The 20,969-nt window shown below is 32.2% G+C and overlaps 1 pseudogene; it reads left to right on the top strand.

The window, feature by feature from the left end:
* LOC135214702 (uncharacterized) overlaps nt 1-1,868 on the top strand; it is a 3,888-nt pseudogene extending 2,020 nt beyond the window's left edge.
* The last annotated feature ends 19,101 nt before the right edge of the window (nt 1,869-20,969 follow it).

The raw sequence follows: 20,969 nt of genomic DNA on the forward strand, positions 1-20,969 counted from the left end.
CGCCTCAGTCTAGCTGACGGATCCGGTGAAGACTTCAATATCTCCTCCGAAACAGGTCTTTACACAATGTTGGTCCAGCTCCCATCTGGACTCACCTGTGAGCATTGTGTTTTGCAGGTAAATTGCAGAACTATCTCTGCTGAGTTTTCACTTGGAAGGCGTTTTAGCGATATTCAATTTTGAAACTGACTTCTGTAGATCTATTTCTGATGTTAGACCTATGCACAGCTGTTAGGTTGCTCATATAGGTGAAAAACGATGTTACTATATTTTAGATGAGCGTACCCAAAAAAAAAAATCTAGCACACGTAATACAACTAAAAATAATATATATATATATATATATATATATATATATATATATATATATATATATATATATATATATATATATACATATATACACACACACACACACATATATATATAATATATATATATATATATATATATATATATAGATATATATATATATAAATATTTCCATTCTTGATTGAAAATAGATAATTTAAGCAAAGAAAAGGTTCGTCTCATACTGAAGGCAATTGTATCAAAAACATATTACCAGCTGTTTTCTGATGATTTATAATACCTATATGAAAATTGAAAATTTCTCTCCATATTCAGAGGTCGCTACAATTTTTTCCACTCACTTTTGTTTAATTTTTCGTCCCCTATGGAAACTATTTCCATACACTGGTTTCTAACATTTCGATTAATCGCCCTTCATTTCTTCATCATTATTGTAGTCTTTTCATACGAGGCAATAATTTCCTTCATTGTCCTACGAAACTGACCACAACAGTTCATCCCGAATCCAAGTATCACAACACAGACCCATAATTAATGACAATATTTAATCTTTTCTGGACCACTTTTACACGGATGAATTCAAGATAACAATTTTATATTTATTGGAGCAATGATAAGTTCAATGCAGAGTTTCCAAAAGGATGAAAGCAACATTTGATTGCAGAATGATTTACTCGTTTCAGTGGCGGTACGTGACCGGCAACAACTGGGGCAAAGTGTTCCGATGGCACGTATGGCGTAGGCTGTGGCCCTCAAGAGGAATTCCGCGCATGCGCTGATGTCAGTGTGGCTCCAAAATCAAGTCTGAGGTAAATTTTCTTTTTCGATGCCATTTCTAGTCCCTAACCTTATAAACATACATAACACATGCGTACATGTCTATATATCGTTTTACGTATATATATATATTATATTATATATATATATATATATATATATATATATCTGTATATATGATATATATAGTATATAGGCATTAAGCAACAAATGCCCTTTAATATCCAATTCGCTTTACCTCGGAATTAGTATGTTTTCAATTGTTGGCCGAGTGGATAATGTCACTGCAGTCCTGATTTCTCCTCTGTCTGCTCGCTGGTTCGAATCCACGGGAGGACGAAATTATTTCCAATTAAAAAATTCCCCTGGGGTTAACATATATGAAAATATGTTAGTTCCGAGGTAAAGGGAATTGGATATTAAAGGACATTTGTAGCTTTTGCATGTATATGAATCACAGTGAAGTGATAAGGAAAAAAACAGATAAATTAATTAATAAATAAAGAAATAAATAAAAATGTAAATTCAATATTAAAACACAAGTTGATTGGTTAACAGAGAAGTAATAAATTGCATTTTCGCCTGAACTTCTGAAGCCTCCAATTGACTTAAAACATTTCAGATCCTTCGACCTTCCTGATTTGAGGCCTCAGTACTCAACTGCAGCCAATGAAGATGGAGAGGTCCTTGGGCTTCCCCGGCAGCGCCTTCCCGGGAATCTGCGATGCAAAGGCACCGGTGCTTGGGGCGGCCTCTCTGGGCAAGCAAATGGTGCATGATCAATTGCAATCTGCATCCAAGTCTCTGTCCGACGTCGCTCTGCATTTGCTCTTATTAGGAACGTCAGGGCATCTGTTAATTAAGTTATCCTCGATATCGCATAGCTGGCTAGGAATATAATCTATTATATTTATTCCTATTAATTTTTTTCTAAATACAAACGTCAGCGTATTTGCTAAGTTATGTGTTGCTAGGAATGTAATCTATTATATTTATTCTTATGTATTTTCTTTCTTTTTGAATATAAACGTTATCACATCTATTAAGTTATTCTCGATGTATTGCATAGCTGGTTAGGAATATAATCTATTATATTTCTTTATATATATATATTATATTATATATATATATATATATCTATATCTATATATATATATCTATATATATATTTTAGATACGAACGTCAGCGTATTTGCTAAGTTATCCTCGATGTGTTGCATATATAATCCATTATATCTGTTTATATTTATTTTCTTTTTAAATACAAACGTCATCGCATCTATTAAGTTGTAATCGACGTATCGCATAGCTGGCTAGGAATATAATACATACGTCAGCGCATCTATTAATTTATCCTCGATGTCGTATAGCTGGCTAGGAATATAATCTCTCATATCTATTTATATTTATTTTTTTTATGAATACAAACGTCAGCACATCTATTAAGTTGTCCTCGGTGTGCCGTATATCGGGCTAGGAATATAATCTATTTTGTTTATTTATATCTATTTTTATAAATACAAACGTCAGCGCATCTTTTAAGTTATCCTCGATGTATCGCATAGCTGGCTAGGAATATATTTATTTATATTTATCTTTTTTAGATACGAAGGTCAGCGTATTTGCTATTAAGTTAACCTCGATCTGTCGCACAGCTGGCTAGGAATATAATGCGGTAAATTTAGTCATATTTATTCTCTAAAAAATACAAATGGCAGTTCATTTGCTAGGCTGTTCTCATCATGCCGTCAACCTGGCTTGAAATATAACAGAATATATTTATCAATATCTATCTAACAAATACAAAAGTACATAATGTTCAAATATTCTGTACATATCCTAGAATATTTATTTATTTATATTTATTTAATACAAAAGTGAATAATGGTATCTTATTTCATATCCTAATTCAACATATTTATTTATATTTATTTGTAAAATACAATGGTGAATGATGATATCTTATTCCGCATATAACTTAACTATTAATTTATATTTATTTATCAAATGCAATAGTGGATAATGCTATCTTATTCTGCATGTAACTTAACATATCTATCTATAATCACTTATTTAGTGCAAAACTTCCAAATAATCATTCTCCATTTCAAGCGTTCAATATCATTATGTAAAGGATGTCAGGCTGAAGTTGACAGTAGGATAAAAGCTGTGTAGGGGAAGTGGAGAGAATAGTAATTTTGATTTCTATTACTTATTTTTTGTATTATTTTTGTATTATTATTATCATTTTATTATTTTTATTAAAATTTTTATAACTTTTATTTTCATTTTCATCATTTTTATATCCGGAATGTATTCCCAAGTTTAACTGAATAAAAAAAAGGGAAAATGATAAAAATATAGAAAATAATTCACGATGGTATTTCAATTCTTCCTGTTTCTTAATGAGTGATGCTGAGTGTGCTCAAAATTATCGTTGGTTTTCTGAAATTGGTATATATATATATATATATATATATATATATATATATATATATAGTATATATATATATATATATATATATATATATATATATATATATATATATATATATATATATATATATATATATATATATATATATATATATATATATATATATATATATATATATATATATATATGTATATTCTAAATCATATTGCCAGCCATTTTCATTCTTTGTTAATACGATGGGCAGGGGGAATTGATGCTTTTCTTATATATATATATATATATATATATATATATATATATATATATATATATATGTGTGTGTGTGTGTGTGTGTATTGTAAATAAATATATATGTTATATATATATATACATATATAATATATATATATATATATATATAATATATATATATATATATATATATATATACAGGGTGATGAAAACAGTACTCTCTATTAAAAAAAAAATATAATTTATTTTTGAATCATTATTTTTACAAAAAATCAATATGAGAGAACAACAAATAATAGGGAGTTTTATTTAAAATTCAATATAGGCACCAGCATTTGCCTGTAGCTTCCCAAGCCGTTTGGGGATCGCTTGAACTGACCTTTCCAAGAACTCTTGCGGCACGGCAGAAATAGCTAATTTTATTTGTCTTTCAAGTTCTTCTAAGGTTGTTGGTTTCTTGGAATAAACTTGATTCTTCAACCAACCCCAAGTCGCACGGTGTTAAATCATGTGGACCACGTCGACACGACCATCTCCCAGGAAAATGTTCATTCAGCCATTCACGAACTACAATAGCAAAATGTGGTGGTGCACCATCTTGCATAAAAATCAAGTCTTCAATATTCGCCCAAGTATTCACAACTGGCCAGATTTCATCTTGTAGCATAGTAAGGTACATTTCCGCACTCATGGTTTTGCGAAAGATAAAGCCCACAATCCTATCTGAAGTCATTCCACACCATACTGTTATCTTAGGCCGATTCTGAAATTTTTTCTGAGATAATTCGAGGATCTTCTTCTGCCCAGTGATGACAGTTGTGGCGGTTCAGAAATCCACCGATATGAGAAACTGCTTCATCACCCTAAAGGATATTTTGAAAAAGACCTGGCCAATCCTCATACCAAGCCAACATAATTTCTGAAAATTCCATGCGAATGTCGCAGTCTTCGGCAGAGAGTACTTGGCAATAATGCGGCTTCCAAGCACGCCATTTAAGATGCTTCTTCAGCACAGTTCGTACACAGTGATAAGAAAGACCAATTAAATTGTCATATATTAAGGAATCTACATTAAAAATTTGAACAAAAAATAACTGAATATGAAAATTATATAATTTTTTAAAATAGGGAGTTACTTTTCAATCACCCTATATATGCTTAGAAAATCACAGTAGATGCACTGACTTCACTAAATAAGCGAATACCACAGGAAAATGATAGTCAGAAATCCAAGCACTTTCGTCTTTACTAAGAAATTGTAAAGACGAAAGCTGTTGGATTTCTGACTATCATTTTCCTGTGGTATTCGCTTATATATATATATATATATATATATATATATATATATATATATATATATATATATATATATATAAGAGTTAAATAAAATAGCTTTATTTTAAGGAAGAGAGAGATGAGAGAGGAGAGAGAGAGAGAGAGAGAGAGAGAGAGAATCTAAATATTTCCTAATTAAGGATGTAACGTTTAACAAGACTGAATTATTCGTATTGGCGTTAAACAAAATAACTTTATTTTAAGGAGAGAGAGAGAGAGAGAGGAGAGAGAGAGAGAGAGAGAGAGAGAGGCCTAAGTCTTCATTTTAATATAATACTGACATCTAATGCAAGCTAATCTAACTTAGACACCTTTCAAGAAGATGAAAGGCATTTTCCCTTTATTCCAAAATGCCGGCGTGAAACTAATCCTAGTATTAACTTGAATATCTCAGTGGATCCACTCTTGAGCTTATATTTTAATAAAAGGCATTTCAAAGATCGTAAAAGTGCGAGTAATTCTGACTTGATTCGCTTTTAAATTCGTGAGTGAGTTCATTAAGTTTCGCCTCTGCGTTCCAGCTCATTTACTGGTGGGATTTTGTTTTTTATCATAATCAATAATCATAATCTTAGATCCACTGAAGAGACTCAGTAATCTGCGCTTTTATCATCTCTATTGAATTATATCGATGCTTTGGTTCGTCACGTAATCTTGACTTTTGAGTGATTACATCAGTTTACAAAAGCCGAGGGTTAAACTATTCAGACATCGAGGGATTTGATGGTTGAGTCTGCGATTGATATTCCATTCAGTCCCCTTGATTTTGTAATAAATATTTCGCTTTTAAAATAATAACGCCTCATTATTCCCAGCAGTTTTCAGTAACAGTTATCGACAGGGATCTACAAATCAAGCCTTAAACTCGTTAATGATTCCTTTCAACAACGGAATGTTTTTGACATACAATTTAATTCAACTCCAATAACTGAGTTTACTTGATCATATTTGCATATTATGGCTGCTGGTATCAAGGTGAGCATCCATATGTGGCAACATTTTTCAAGCAAGGAAAGTAATGCCTATTCCAATTATGTTGGTTTTTTTTACTTATAACAGGAATTATTAAATAGATAAAAAAAGTTCTTCACTGAAACTTAGAAGCTTCATAGTAACACAATTATCTCGGGCTTTTATCAAATTTTCAATATTACTGATCACAAATGAAAGTTCCAAATTAAAACCTTCAGAAAAAAAGAAACATTTTCTGATAAAGGAATCGTCAGTTCGTCCCCTAATTTTATTGAAGTTTTTTAAAAATACATTACGTGAGGAAAAAGCGAGCTAACTGAAGAAAAAGTACAGAATCAATATTGTTAAAACAAAAGGAGAAAAAAATATGAGATTGTAATAAGGCACTCTTGGTTCTTCCAACAAACACCTTAAAAGACGCACAAATTCACATTGTATAATTTACTGCGCACTTTCCATTTTAGCCTTGAAACCAATAAGAAAACTATACCAATCTATGTTAACATATGTAGAATGCTGTGTATAAATATTTGTTAAATTAAATGCGTCTAAAATTATATAAGTTAAAATGTTAAAATTGACGGAAATACCTTGTATGAAGTATCAAAGCATGATACGGCTTGTGCTAGAATCGACCGTTACATAGAGCATTGTTTCACCAACGAAAATTAAAATAAATGCGATATATTTTATTAGAAATAATTATTCTGTACTGTTTAACATGCGCATTATATATTTTTTACATTTTCATTTTAATAAATAAATCATAAATATCCTATCCTAAAATTCCTGTATCTTTAACTTAACGCGAAACACATTTTTCAGACGTTTTGGGGCTTTTCCATAAAGCTTTCCTAATAAGCCCCCAACTACAACAACAAAGTAGTTCGTAGGCTTACTCCCCAAGTAAGCGAAAATATGCCTCTTCTTCTACGCATGAATCTCGCTGCCCTAGGCAAGAGTATATACCCAGTCAGCCATGACGGGGAGAAACGACCAGTGCTCGAACTGAGAACTGCTAAGGTCTCACTGGAGAGAAAACAATTGTTTTGATATAACAACTTGATGCAAAAGGTAAGAAAATAGGTAAGAGCTTATCTATATAAATTATCAACTGGCAAACTCCTTAGGCACGAAGATATGGTAATTCAGTTGTATTCCACATAGAAAAATGAAAATGGTTCATCTCAGAAAATGCCCAACAATTTCGTCCTCTTCTTGGAGCGTTTATTAAGGAAAGAGCCTTAATAAACGCTCCAAGAAGAGGTCCATTGAAGGACGAACTGTTGGGCATTTTCTGAGATAAAACATTTTCATTTTCCTATGTAGAATACAACTAAATAAATGATGAATTAAAAGACTTCTGGGTTAGCTAATCAGCGTGAGGGAATAGAGATTAGAATGAATAGCCAATCTGGTAGGAAATACTGATACTCGGTAAACAAATGGCAAGAAAAAATCACATTTTTTAAGATTAATAATCAAAAGAATTTTGGATAAGCTAATCAGCGAAATGGAATAGAGATTAGAACGATTAGCCAATCTGGTAGGAGATACGGATACTCAATAAACAAATGACAAGAAACGATCGTATTTTTATAAAACAAGAATAAAAAGATTTTGTGTTAGCTAATCAGCGTGAGGGAATAGAGATTAGAGTGATTGGACAATCTTGTAGGACGTACGTAATGATATTCAATATACAAATGACAAGAAAAGATCGTATTTTGAAAAATTAATAATCAGATGACTTTTGGGTTAGCTAATCAGCGAGAGGGAATAGAGATTACAGTGATTGGACAATCTGGTAGGAAATACTGATTGGTCTGCCTTGCATGGAGACAATCTGTTTCGGCACTATCCAGTCAGGGAGCAATGGAGGAGCTTTGATATCTCGACGATTCTCGGGAGCGTCGTATTCAGAATCATCCACCCTGTTGATGTTTTCCAGGTACCCCCCACCTCCCCCCCAACCCCCCCCCCCCCCCCACCCGCCCACAATTCCTCATACCAAATTGTCTCTCATTTGGTCTCCCCGGCAGGTTCCATATGATTGACTGAGCTGGGGGTTTCCTAGAATAAATTATTCCTCTTCTTTAAAACTATTTTTGAACGGAAAATGTTTTATCCACTTTTTCGCGTCTTTTTATTCGCGGAGAAATTCATTGAACTGACGAGACGCCGTTTCGTTAAAGGTTGTTTTCTCTTCCAGTATCTTTCATGGCTCTTGGCTGTATTTCTACTGATGTATCCCTGCTCACGCGTGTATAGATAATTTGTCTATTTTGTTAGAGGTCTTTCACATAATCGATCATCGAGACGTGCTTTCAAACACATATTTCATATTTAGTTCAATATGCTTATTCTAGTTTTTCATTTAAGTACTAATCGACGGTTTACTCACATACCTTTTCTATCAGTTAGCCGATGCCTTTTTCTGCATCCGGTGTTAAAATCATGCCCTCTTCCTCTGACCTTCAGTTCTGCGTTTCCTGTTCACAGTGATGTCCTCTTAAACGGACCAGATCTATAATTGGACTCACTGATAATCCTACCTTTGGTGGATAGTATTTAATCTAAGCAGTTTTTGAGATTTTTCAAGAAAATTTTCATTTTTTAATGTGACATAAATCATATGAATGGTCACTTGCCTCTATCTTAATTGCCTAAAAAACATAGTAAAATACCAAGTTACTATAAAAACATTATATAAAACCAAGTTACCATAAAAAGACATCAATTAAAAACTAAGATACTATAAAAAGCCAAGTTACTATAAAAATAACTTCATAAGAAATCAAGATACTTTAAAAATTTTAGAAACTCAAGTAGATTTAAAAATATACAAAAAACCAATTTACTTTTAAAAAACCCACTGAAAAGCGTATTATAATATGCTTCATATAATGAGCGTGTCATATCAAACAAGCCTAGCATGATTTAATGAATAAGTACTCGGAAATTTTATATTTTATTTATGAGGTGCCAGATTATCTTGCGTAATATAATTGGGCCATCTTTGGTACCATGTAATTTTTTTCTAAATTCTCCTGAATAAAAGACTACAAGGTTCTCCGGTAGGCTGAAAATATATATACGAAAAAAGAATGAAAAAATCTCCTGTTATGACTATCACAGAAATACGTATTTTCGATTTGACAAGGATCAAAGAGCCGAATCTTCTGTCACCCACCGTCGAGAGCCAATTAGAAATGTAATGACGTTATGTGCGATGATAGAAATTTAAAATACGACTTTTAAGGAGAACAAGATTCATAGCGTAACGGGTATTGACTAAGAAGCGTGACCTTAAATACTCTATTAGTTGAAAAGGAAGCTTTCTCTGGATAATGGGTTTCTTTTTTTCCCCTTCAAGTGAAATTCTAACTTTTTGGCAATCTTTGCACAGTGTATTTGAAGGAACCATAACATTAAGGTTTTTTAATTGGGGGGGGGGGGGGCGGTGTGATGAGAAACCATCAAGTTTAGAATAAATTAATTGGTAGCTATATTCTACTAAAATAAATGAATTGGTAGCTATATTTGGTGATAATTGGTAATATTTTAAGTGTCGATGATAACTAGAGAATAAACCAACAGCGATATTAAATTTGTAAAGAATTAGACTACAACTGTTGACTGAAATTTAACCGATTGTTGTCAAAATATTAAGACCCTATTTAAGAATTAGCCGATAGAGGAAAGATTTGGAAATATTATGATGGTATTGGCAATGAAATTTAATATTATTATTATTATTATTATTATTATTATTATTATTATTATTATTATTATTATTATTATTATTATTATTAATGACCCAAACAAAAACTTCTCAGTTTTCTTCTGAAGATGGAAAAAGAAACCCACAAGATTGCCGAGTATAACTTGTTTACTTGTAAATACTTACAAGTAAACAAGTTATACTCGGTAATCTTGTGGATGTCTTTTTCCATCACTATTATTATCATCATAATATATTCCAAAACATCTATACATAAAACATTGCTATATAAAAAAAGTCGCAATGAATCATCATTTATCTTGAATATTGGATTTGAACCCGGACTCTTCCATACCCCACTGAGTGTAATGATAGAGCAAGACAACTTTTATTCAGACCTGTGCGCTGGAAGGTTCCCTCTGGGAAATGCCTCCGAGTCTGTCAGTATCAATCGGAAAAGATTTTAGGAAACCGAGGTCTCTTGAGAGAGAGAGAGAGAGAGAGAGAGAGAGAGAGAGAGAGAGAGAGAGAGTGAGAGAGAGAGGAGAGAGAGAGAGAGAGAGAGAGAGAACGTTCCCTTCTTTTCTCTAGTTTACGTGCAAAATATGTTATATTTCTTAATATTGCAATAAGGGGGACATTTTATTTCCTCCTTTCAATAATTTAGTCAGATGGAAATTTACTATCACAAACTTTGTTCCTTCGGAAGGTTCAGAGATACTGTTTCTTTAAGCCAGAATTATGAAAAACATTCTTTAATGGTTGAATAAGTTTCATATTAAGGCGATGTGTTCATTACATTTATGAGGTAAACTCGAATGACAAAAGTAAACCCAATATACAGAGAAAGCTCTTAAATTTTACATACGAAGCATGATGACATTAGTCCAATTAGTAATTAAGATTTTTCATTAAGAGTATTATACCTTTAACATTCTTGAAGGTAGGCTATAATATGTTTATCTTAAAAAAAATGACTTTCCTCTGTCAATATACTGTACATGACAATTGGCATTTGGTGAAGGTAGAAGATTTGTATTTAACTCAGTTCTTTATTGGAGATTCTTATTGCTTCTTGACTGTTATTACGGTCAAGTATTCTGTATTTTGAAAATGTAGAATACAGGTTATTCATAAATGATGAAATGATGATACAAAGAAAAATGTCATTAACCAACTCATCATACATACGTGCATACATACACAAACACACAAACATATATATGTAGTATGTATGTATGAATAAAGGAAAAAGTAACATCAAGAATCTACTGAATTCGGATGCGTACAATAGAAATCTTTTTCTAGTTTCACAAGCTGTGGTTATTAGTAGTATGTGAAGCTGAATGTAGTTTTAACTGAGTTTGCCAAAAAGTATCAGTAAGGTTTGGTATGACAAAGATGAGATGAACCTGAATCATAGGACAGATGTCATTAATGAAGTTGGAATGATCATCAAAGGAAGCCATAATTACACGGAAATTGTCATAGACTGTATAAGAGTTAATACTCATAACTACGTTGAGTTAGCAACTGCAATCCAGAAATGACAATACTATAACTTTCACAAAAGGGACTAGATAAAGGTTGTTACTATTTTCTAAAACAAACAAGTCAAAAATGTGCCGAAGCAATCTAGTTTCCTGTATAATGCTGTTCAAGGTGTGGCCCATGAAGCTTTCAGCCACGACCCGCTGGTGGCCTGTGCGTTGCCAGACGCACGATCATAGCTGACTTTAACCTTAAATAAAAACTGCAGATGATGGAGGGCAGCAATTTGGCATGTTTGATGAGTGGAGGGTGGATGAACAACATACCAATTTGCAGCCCTCTAGCCACAGTAATGTTTAAGATCTGAGAGCGGAGAGAAAAAGTGTTGTGATTTTTTTCGACAGAAAACTCAAAGGTCGAAAAAAATCACAACATTAACAAAGAAAGATTTCTTGTTATATAAGAACAATGATTCATGTACAACATTTTTAATCATTTATGAAAATTTTGGTACAATGCACTATAGATGATTGCCTCATCAAAAAATGTTCATTGAGTAAAGCAGGCTATGACATAAAGGGAAGATTTAAAAATATATAAAAAACAAAAAATTTTCTTGGAAATACAACAGCATTTTATGACAATGAAATTCTGTGGAAACAAAACAGAGCACCTCTCTCTCTCTCTCTCTCTCTCTCTCTCTCTCTCTCTCTCTCTCTCTCTCTCTCTCTCTCTCTCTCTTAAATGTATAACCTAAATGAGAATGCTTGAGTTAGCCAAATGTTTTTTATTGACTTAAATCTCCCACATCCCCTTCAGTAACAAACATTTCTGAAGCCATGATATTTTCAACCCGATTATCTTTCGGAATAATTTACTCTACTGCTCCGAATGCTCAGCCATTTGGTATTTGAAATCAGTTGATACCAATATAAAAATAGAAAATTTGTTAACTTTTATTTCCCGTCCAAACATGATAACCGACAAGCGAGGTTGAATCCCTAACAGTCGATAACACTATTAACTAATTCCATTTTAGGGTTATTAAATTCATCATAATAAGCGTCTCGTATTTTGGCTTAATTAAATACTTCTCAAGTTAACATTATGAGCCCCATACTCCAAATGTGACGTCATCATCATTTGATCATACAATCTGTTTTCAAAGGCCAATATAGCAACACTTCAAAATGGCGCTGAAAGCTCTCACAACAGGATTATTAGAAACCATCTTCCCTTATTTATATTTTGGCTAAGTCGTCTTTATAAGATTATTGGGATATTTCCTGGTTAGTGATGGAAAATTATTGCATTTCTTGGCGAAGCGAAACTGCATATATTGTCCTTTAAATGTTTTATAAGTCATTGGAATTTGTGGCAGCTTTTCTACACTGAGACGCCCAAGGAAAATGCATGATTTTCACGCGACCTTAATCCTGAGAGAGAGAGAGAGAGAGAGAGAGAGAGAGAGAGAGAGAGAGAGAGAAATGGTCGTTTTTTTAAATGTGTGTAAAAGGGCAAGCAATGCAATCATCCTGCACTAAATAACATATCTATTAGATTAGTTCGAATATACGTACATATAATATATAAACAAAGATATATGCCACAAAGGAAAAATAAACGAAGTAGGATCTGCGAGACCTTTCGACGTTAAACGTCCTTTACTGAGCAAAAACAGTTTCTGCTCAGTAAAGGACGTTCAACGTCGAAAGGTCTCGCAGATCCTCCTTCGTTTATTTTTCCTTCGTGGCATATATCTTTATTTGGATTTTTATCACGTTCCTAACTTTCGTGATTCAGTTATACACATGTAATACTATATACTATCTATATATATATATATAATATATATTATAATCTATCTATATATTATATATAATATATAATATTTTTTTTTTATCTATATCTAAATATATAATAATATATTGTATATATACTATATATATTATATAGTATATATATATATATTATATATATTTTAATATATAATAATACATATAATTAATATATATTATATTATTAATATATTATATATTATATTATATATACTATATCGATAGATATATATATATATATATATAATATATATATATATAGTATATATCTATATAGTAAAAAGATATATACGATATATATAACGAGATATATAAGTATATCTATTATATTATCATATATATATTATATATATATATATATATATATACTATGATAGATATAGTAGAATATATATTGATATATATATATAATATATAATAGATATATATGATCTATTAGTAGATATATATATATACATGTATATATATAAATATATAATATATATATATATATCTACACTATCATCTACACTTATTCAAATATATACTTATTCTCTCTCTTTCTCTCTCTCTCTCAAATAAAAGCTCTGAAACGTTGTGCACATTATTCTAAAAGGCAAGATTTCCTGTATGATTTCTTGAATAACATTTCAATATGTTTATGCTGGAAAATACAGTGAAACGTTTGAATTAGTTTTAAAGTATTCAGCATGCATAATTTGCTTTGCATAACTGCATCTGAAATCGCAGTGTCTATTTATAAAGCATATTTAATTGGCTTCAATTTAATTTTCTGATTAAATGAACCTGAATGTTGCGACGGATGTGCTATTAAAATTTCGTCACTGAATTAAGAATAAAATTGAATAGAGGGTCAAAATATAATTAACGTCCAGGAACTCCAATTAGGGAACCAATGACTGCGTTTTAGTTTAGTAAATATAAAAGAAAATCAGTCAAAAATTTACCAAAGGTTCATCGGCGTAATCGAGTTTTCTGTAAGAGCCGTGGCCCACGAAGCTTTCGGTCACAGCCCATTACTGCCTGTCTTAGTATATCGTTGCCAGAAGCACCATTATGGCTAATTTTAGCCTTACATTAAATAAAACTACTGAGACTAGAGGGTTGCAATTTGGTATGTTTGATGATTGGAGAGTGAATAATCAACATACCAATTTGCAGCCCTCTAGCCTCAGTAGTTTTTTAAGATCTGAGGGCGGACAGGAAAAGTGCGTACGGAGAGACAAAGCGGCACATAGTTTTCTTTTATAGAAAACTAAACTTTATTTCATTAACTGCATTTGGATCATGCTCGATATATCAGACTTGACTCTCCATCTCCCAAGAATCCTTCTCAGGATTCATATGTGTTATTCTTCTTTTTCTGTTTAATTCTCTGAAAATGCTTTTCATAGGCACGTTGTCCTTAATATCTTTTTATGGCATCTTTCATTGCTAAGACTATTTTACCATTAAATAATGACTCAATTGAAATTATTCCTTACATTTTTGTTATCCTGTCTTGACCAAACAATTACCCTTCCTCATCAATGCATTCGGATACCTAACCGCGCCACTCCAATTTGCATTGAACTGTTTACCTGCTGCGCTGCCTACCATTCAGTATTAACCTGGAATATACCATGAAAATACTTTATCATTTTTGCACTCACTGGGGCCCACAGACCAGGGACAATATTTCCTTTTTGTTCACCTGCTATTTTTGCTTTCAACCGAGTCCAGAAGTCTGGGACAAAACTTCCTTGGGAACACCTTATTTCTGGAGATTAAAGAATCTGAATTATATTAGTTTCGAAACTTCCATGGTAGTAAAAAGATGATTTCCCAAAGGTCCTCATGTTCCCTAATTAATCACAACTTCTCCGTAGTTCCTTGGCTGAGCCTTTCTAACAACATTCGTTGGTATTACTAAAAAGGTTTTACAGACAGAACTGAAATTACAGAAATGTATTCAGATACAGCTGCAAGTGTTCGAACAAGGTCAATTTTAGTCAATATTTTCTAGGTTTATTTCTATTACAGCTAGGTTATGTGTGGAAACTGAAAGACTTATATAGGGTGCAACAGATATAGTATTGAAAATGTTTCCTTTCTAGTCTTCACTGCCATTAGGTCATCTGGATTCTGGATGAATATTTTGATGACTTAATGAAATAGATTTTTTCAAAGGTATAATGTTTTAATTATATTTTTGAATTAAGCATCATGATCATGCAAAAGTGTGTTATTTAAGGGGAATTTGTATGATATAAGGCAATAGAAATATTTGCTAAACTCTAGCATTCTCATTTAGGTAATGCATTAAGAATGGAGAGATAGAGAGAGAGAGGATAGAGAGAGAGAAGAGAGAGAGAGAGAGAGAGAGAGAGAGAGAGAGAGAGAGAGAGAGAGAGATGCAGTTACAATCAGCCCTTTACCCTTTGTTGTGTTCACACTAAAATAATTTCGTTTTAAACATTTACAGATATAACTATGATTCACAAAGCACAAATGATTTACTCTTGGTATTGTTTATTTCACTAAAAGAATTTCAGTTTTGGTACCAGAATTAAAATCAAATTCTGTGGAAACAAAACAGAGGGAGGTCAGAGAGCTGATTATAATAGCAACTATCTCTCTCTCTCTCTCTCTCCTCTCTCTCTCTCTCTCTCTCTCTCTCTCTCTCTCTCCTCTTCTTTCTCTCTCTTTTTAAGTGCATAACCTAAATGAGAATGAGAGTTAGCCAAATGTATTTTTATTGCCTTAAATATCACACATCCCCTCAAATAAAATAGATTTGCAGTCATAATGGTTAATTTAATTAAAAAAGAATGTTTAAGAAAAAAAAAACTTTCTAATAGCCTATTGGAAAATTAATCCAGAATCAAAATGACTTAATGTCAGAGAAGACAGAACAGGTAAATTCATCAATAGCACATTCATTGCTCTTTATACCCATAACTCAGGTGTAATAGAAACAAACACAGAAAACAATTAGATAAACTTACATTGTTCGAACACTGGTAACTGTATGAATATATTTTTGTAATCTGCAGTTCTGCGTCTGTAAATCCTTATCAGCAAATACCAAAGTATACTGTCAGGACAGAAATGGTTAATACTTGCAATGCAGTTTGCTCGGCATGGGAACTTCGCAGAAGTTATGATTAATTGGGGAACATGAAAACCTTTGGGAAATCCTCCTTTAACTACCATGAGATAACAAGGTGAAGATTGGGAGTTTCGGGACTAATAATTCAGATTCTTTGATATCCAGAAATGCAGTGGACCAGAGGAATCTTTGTTCCTGAACTCTGATCTCAGTTGATTGCAGAAATAATATGTGAACTATTAGGAATACTGCCCCTTAGACGCTGCGCGGCCCACATGGATGCACAGTGATTAGTATATTTTCGAGGAATATTCCAGGTTAAGAGTGAGTGGAAGTCCCAGCATAATCATATAAATAGTTGGAGGGGCAAGAATTGTGATTTGTAATTGCATTCACGAGCAATGTTCACTTTTTTGGTCAAAATTGGACAAGTAGGAATAAAAGTGCAAGGAATAATTTCAATTAAAGTACTTGATTTCTATTGTGGTTAAAAATAAATAGGTGTCAAAAACGAATATTGCGACGAGGTATCGATTAGTAAATATTTCATAAAAATAAAAAATATAAACGACAATAACACACTTGAATCCTGCAAGGAATACTTATGAAATGAAGGAAAGTAAAGTCTGATATATTCAGCATAACCCAGTTATAAATTAATGAAATCTAATTGGCTTATACTTAGTTCCTCGTTGGACGAGTGGGTTACATGCTCGCCTATCGATTTGTACTAATTTAATCCTATCTTTATGCCTTAAAGTATTTATAAATTGAACTATCATGCAACGAATAGTACAGTAAATGGGCATTTGTGATCAATTTACCCTTCAAAATAACTTTTGTGCAGCTTATGAGAGCTCTTCTTTCAGAGAGAGAGAGAGAGAGAGAGAGAGAGAGAGAGAGAGATGCATACATGGACGCACAAATAGAAATTAACGGTATTTCCTATAACCATGGTATTGGTGCTCCTTGCAAATAAATGTTCTATATGAATTTAGAGAACTAAATGTCCAAGAAATACGTAAACTATTACCTGATATTTGATAGACATACTATGTATTTATAACTATTAGTCAAGAAATTAATGTGAGTATTACATCAAAATTAATTTAGAATGAATGCTTAAAATATTAAATTCATAATTGCCAAGACACGTTCAAGAAGCATTCCTTCTTGTCTGAGTCTATGGTAACTCTAAATAAGCTGAGAAACTCGCTAAGCACAACGTGAATTATTCATATGGTTAGGCTATAGAAATCAGATGTACTGAATATCCCCAGTGCAACATATTTTTTTAGTACAGGTCGTATGTAGTGGGTTGGTCATGCATTATAACATATATATATACATATATATATATATATATATATATATATATATATATATATATAATATGTATATATATTATATATATATATTATATATATACTATATATATATCATATATATATATCTATATATATATATATATAATAGTATATTATATATGTACAAGACGGCCAACGAAGAATTGGCGAAGTTTCTTAATTCATTGTTCGTTTGATGAAAATATTGCCATATGCAGGTGCTAGATTATTTACTTAACAATAAGTAACATTTCCTTTCAAAAGTGCTATACTTGAAATAAATTACATTAGAACTGAGTAGACTTATTCAACGTATTGAAGATAATTATTTTGTAAAGTAAGGAAAATATATACCGATGATGTGCACGATTTCTAATTTTAATCTCAACTCTAGCTTCGTGACAGCATACCGAAGATTTTGAAGTTGGCTTTGCTGCCGCTCGAGTCTTGACTCAACGTATCGTACTGCACTGGGGTGTTGTCATTTCGTCTCCTACAGCCGATAAATAATATATCAAGACGTTAACATTCTTTGAAAACGATGTGTAGTTAAACTAATTTTGTCCTTTGCATCAATAAAATCATTTGCATGACACATTTAGTGGGCCTAAATTGGACTTCTGATTTTCCCACATGATTAGCCTAGGTCAATTTTCAGCTGTATACTCTCTCGGATATGTAATATTAATGAATATTTACATCGACTATATATATATATATATATATATATATATATAATATATAAATAAATATATATATATATATTATATATATATATATATATCTATATATATATATATATATATATATATATATTATATCAAGATATATATATATATATATATATATATATATATATATATATATTATATATACGTATATATTAATCTGGCTTTTATTTGAGCTATTCCCGTTATTCTTGTTTTATTTGCCATGTTAGCCTTTATTTTTATCCTTTTCATAATTGCTTAACATAATTAACTCAGACCTAGCTATTCTAAGTAAAAAAGCAATCATAAAAAATCAAACGAATATAATTCAGTCTTATTTTTTATCGAATTCCTTGCATATCATCCTGTTTCGTTTGGACACCTTGAAAGACTGTGGGGAGTCAAAAACTGACGAATACATTAAGAAAGGCTTACTTTCCTTAAAGCTTTCTTAGGTTGATCTTGATCTTTCAGTAGCTATTCATTTCTTCTAAATAGAAATCATTCAAATTAGGTTCACATGTATACCTACTAGACCTACTACCATAAGCATATTATAAGTAGCTAAAAGGATAAGAAATATGAAAGGTAACATTCTCGTTTAAGTCTATTTCACTTATTTTTTTTTCAAGAAAACCTACTGCTTGAATCAAGGGTTGCTCTTTGACGGGTACAGGGTGTAACACTGAGTGTATTGCACATATTTTGTGGAATGAAAGATAAAGTTTCTTTGAACGAAAAAAAATATTTTATAAACATGCATTTTAAGGCGTCCGTTGACGGTGCGGGGAATTTTTAAAATAACCGTTATCATTAGTGATGCTTTCACGAGATGGAGTTCGTAGTGAGAAGTCGGATCTAGTCGTCTGAGATGTAGAAGAGAGCGTAGGTGGCGTATAGGAGTGATGGAAGGATTAGGCCAATGTTAATAAAGTATCTCCAAATAAAATGTATTCTTTAGGTTTAGAAGAAAAAAAATGCATGCATCATTGAAACCGTTTCCTCCCTATCCGTGGTATTCACTTGTCACGATAAAAAACAAAACAAAATTGAATCTCTCATCCATCAAAGATAAGTTTGCTTATTCATTAGACTTATTCATTAGACAACTATCAAAGACTTCAAGAGTAGATTTAAAAATCTCTTCCTCTCCATCTAAAGTATTCATCAGACACCAGTCATAAGCGTAGAGCTAGTTATAACTCCTGGTTCAGTTCGATTGTCGTGACGAGGCACTAGAATTCAAAGTTCACAAATGAATGTTGCTCAGCAACATTTAACACTACTGTATTGTCTTGCTCTCATGTGGTGCTTTCGAGGTGTTCCACCTCTAGGCCCATGTTCTAAATTTTGCCGTTTCTTTAAACAATTTTATTCATCTATGTATGATTCTCTCTCCGGTTTATTAAGCTTTCTTGATATCTCTCCAACAGGAACTTGCACCGAATGCAGTGCAATAATTCTCTCACTCATCGAGGGATGTTTCTTAGACCGATAAATGACACATTGACATTAGATTCCCGTGCACATAACATCAAAAGCAATGAGTGAGGTCGCCTGGTTCACACTGTTAAGATATCGTTTTTTTTCTTTTTGTTTTTAAATTTGATAGCATTTTGTGAGATTCCAATGTTTTCTGTAAAATTTAACAAATGGAATAGTTCAACTACCTTCAACTTAATATTGAAATGATAATTTAAGGACTATGTTTATGCGATACTACTAGTGATAGGTGTCTCCTATCTATTTGGTAATGTATATCTATGTTTGTGATATGACGTTTTTTATCACTATGTTTCGTTCACGTCAATTTTGCTATAGTTTTACACAATAACATAACATAATGTTTTAAAGATATCAGTGACTGTTTTTAACGTCATTACACATGATTTCTTCCATCTTTGAAAAGAAAAATAGATAAATAAGGCATGAATCGTGCGTCAGGCAGGTGAACGAAAAATTATGAAATTCTGCCACGAGTTTTTTGGCCGACAGTACAAAGGGGGAATGTACAGACTCATTATTTTTAACTTCTCTGGAGACAGAGAGTCCCAGTGACGAGGTTTGGGAATGCTGATGTGTCTTTTTGCTGTATGTGCAGGTCTGTGCATGTCCTGTTGCTACAGGCAATCGCAGAGGTGCCTTTGAAAACGAGCTGCAACCAGTTATGAGGGTGTGGAGGAAGGGTGTGAGTTTGCCTGTACGAGTGCTCATCTTTCGTTCATAATGGGAGGTAATTGGCCAGAACGGGGGAGACAGTTACTTGGAGAGAGCCGAGATTGCTCTGCGACGTTTTTTCTGTTTTGTGAAAAGTGCTTGGAGGTTTTAGCTGCAATGGGTAAGAGTTACTGTGCTTTAGCCAAAGATATGGCTTGTTTATGTCTGTGATATTTTGTAAAGATGTTCTATTTCATTTAATCTTTTGACTTTATCCTTACAATTGTGTATGCTCATTAGTGTGTCCCTCCTGTCTTTTAAACAGGAGGATCTAGTGAGGGGGACTATATTTTGGAGAAGAGATAATTGGTGTGACTAATTACTGATTAAGACTATTAAAATGCCGGGGGTTATCTAAGTTCTTTGAACTATGAGTTATCATTCCATTAATTATCCTGTAAGAATCTGAGTTATTCAATTAGAACTTTACTTTGAATAAACGTATATTTTTGTAGTTCTGACTCTGATTTGATGACCTAATGAAATGG

Source organism: Macrobrachium nipponense, chromosome 46 (assembly GCF_015104395.2).
Source record: "Macrobrachium nipponense isolate FS-2020 chromosome 46, ASM1510439v2, whole genome shotgun sequence".
NCBI lineage: Eukaryota > Metazoa > Arthropoda > Malacostraca > Decapoda > Palaemonidae > Macrobrachium > Macrobrachium nipponense.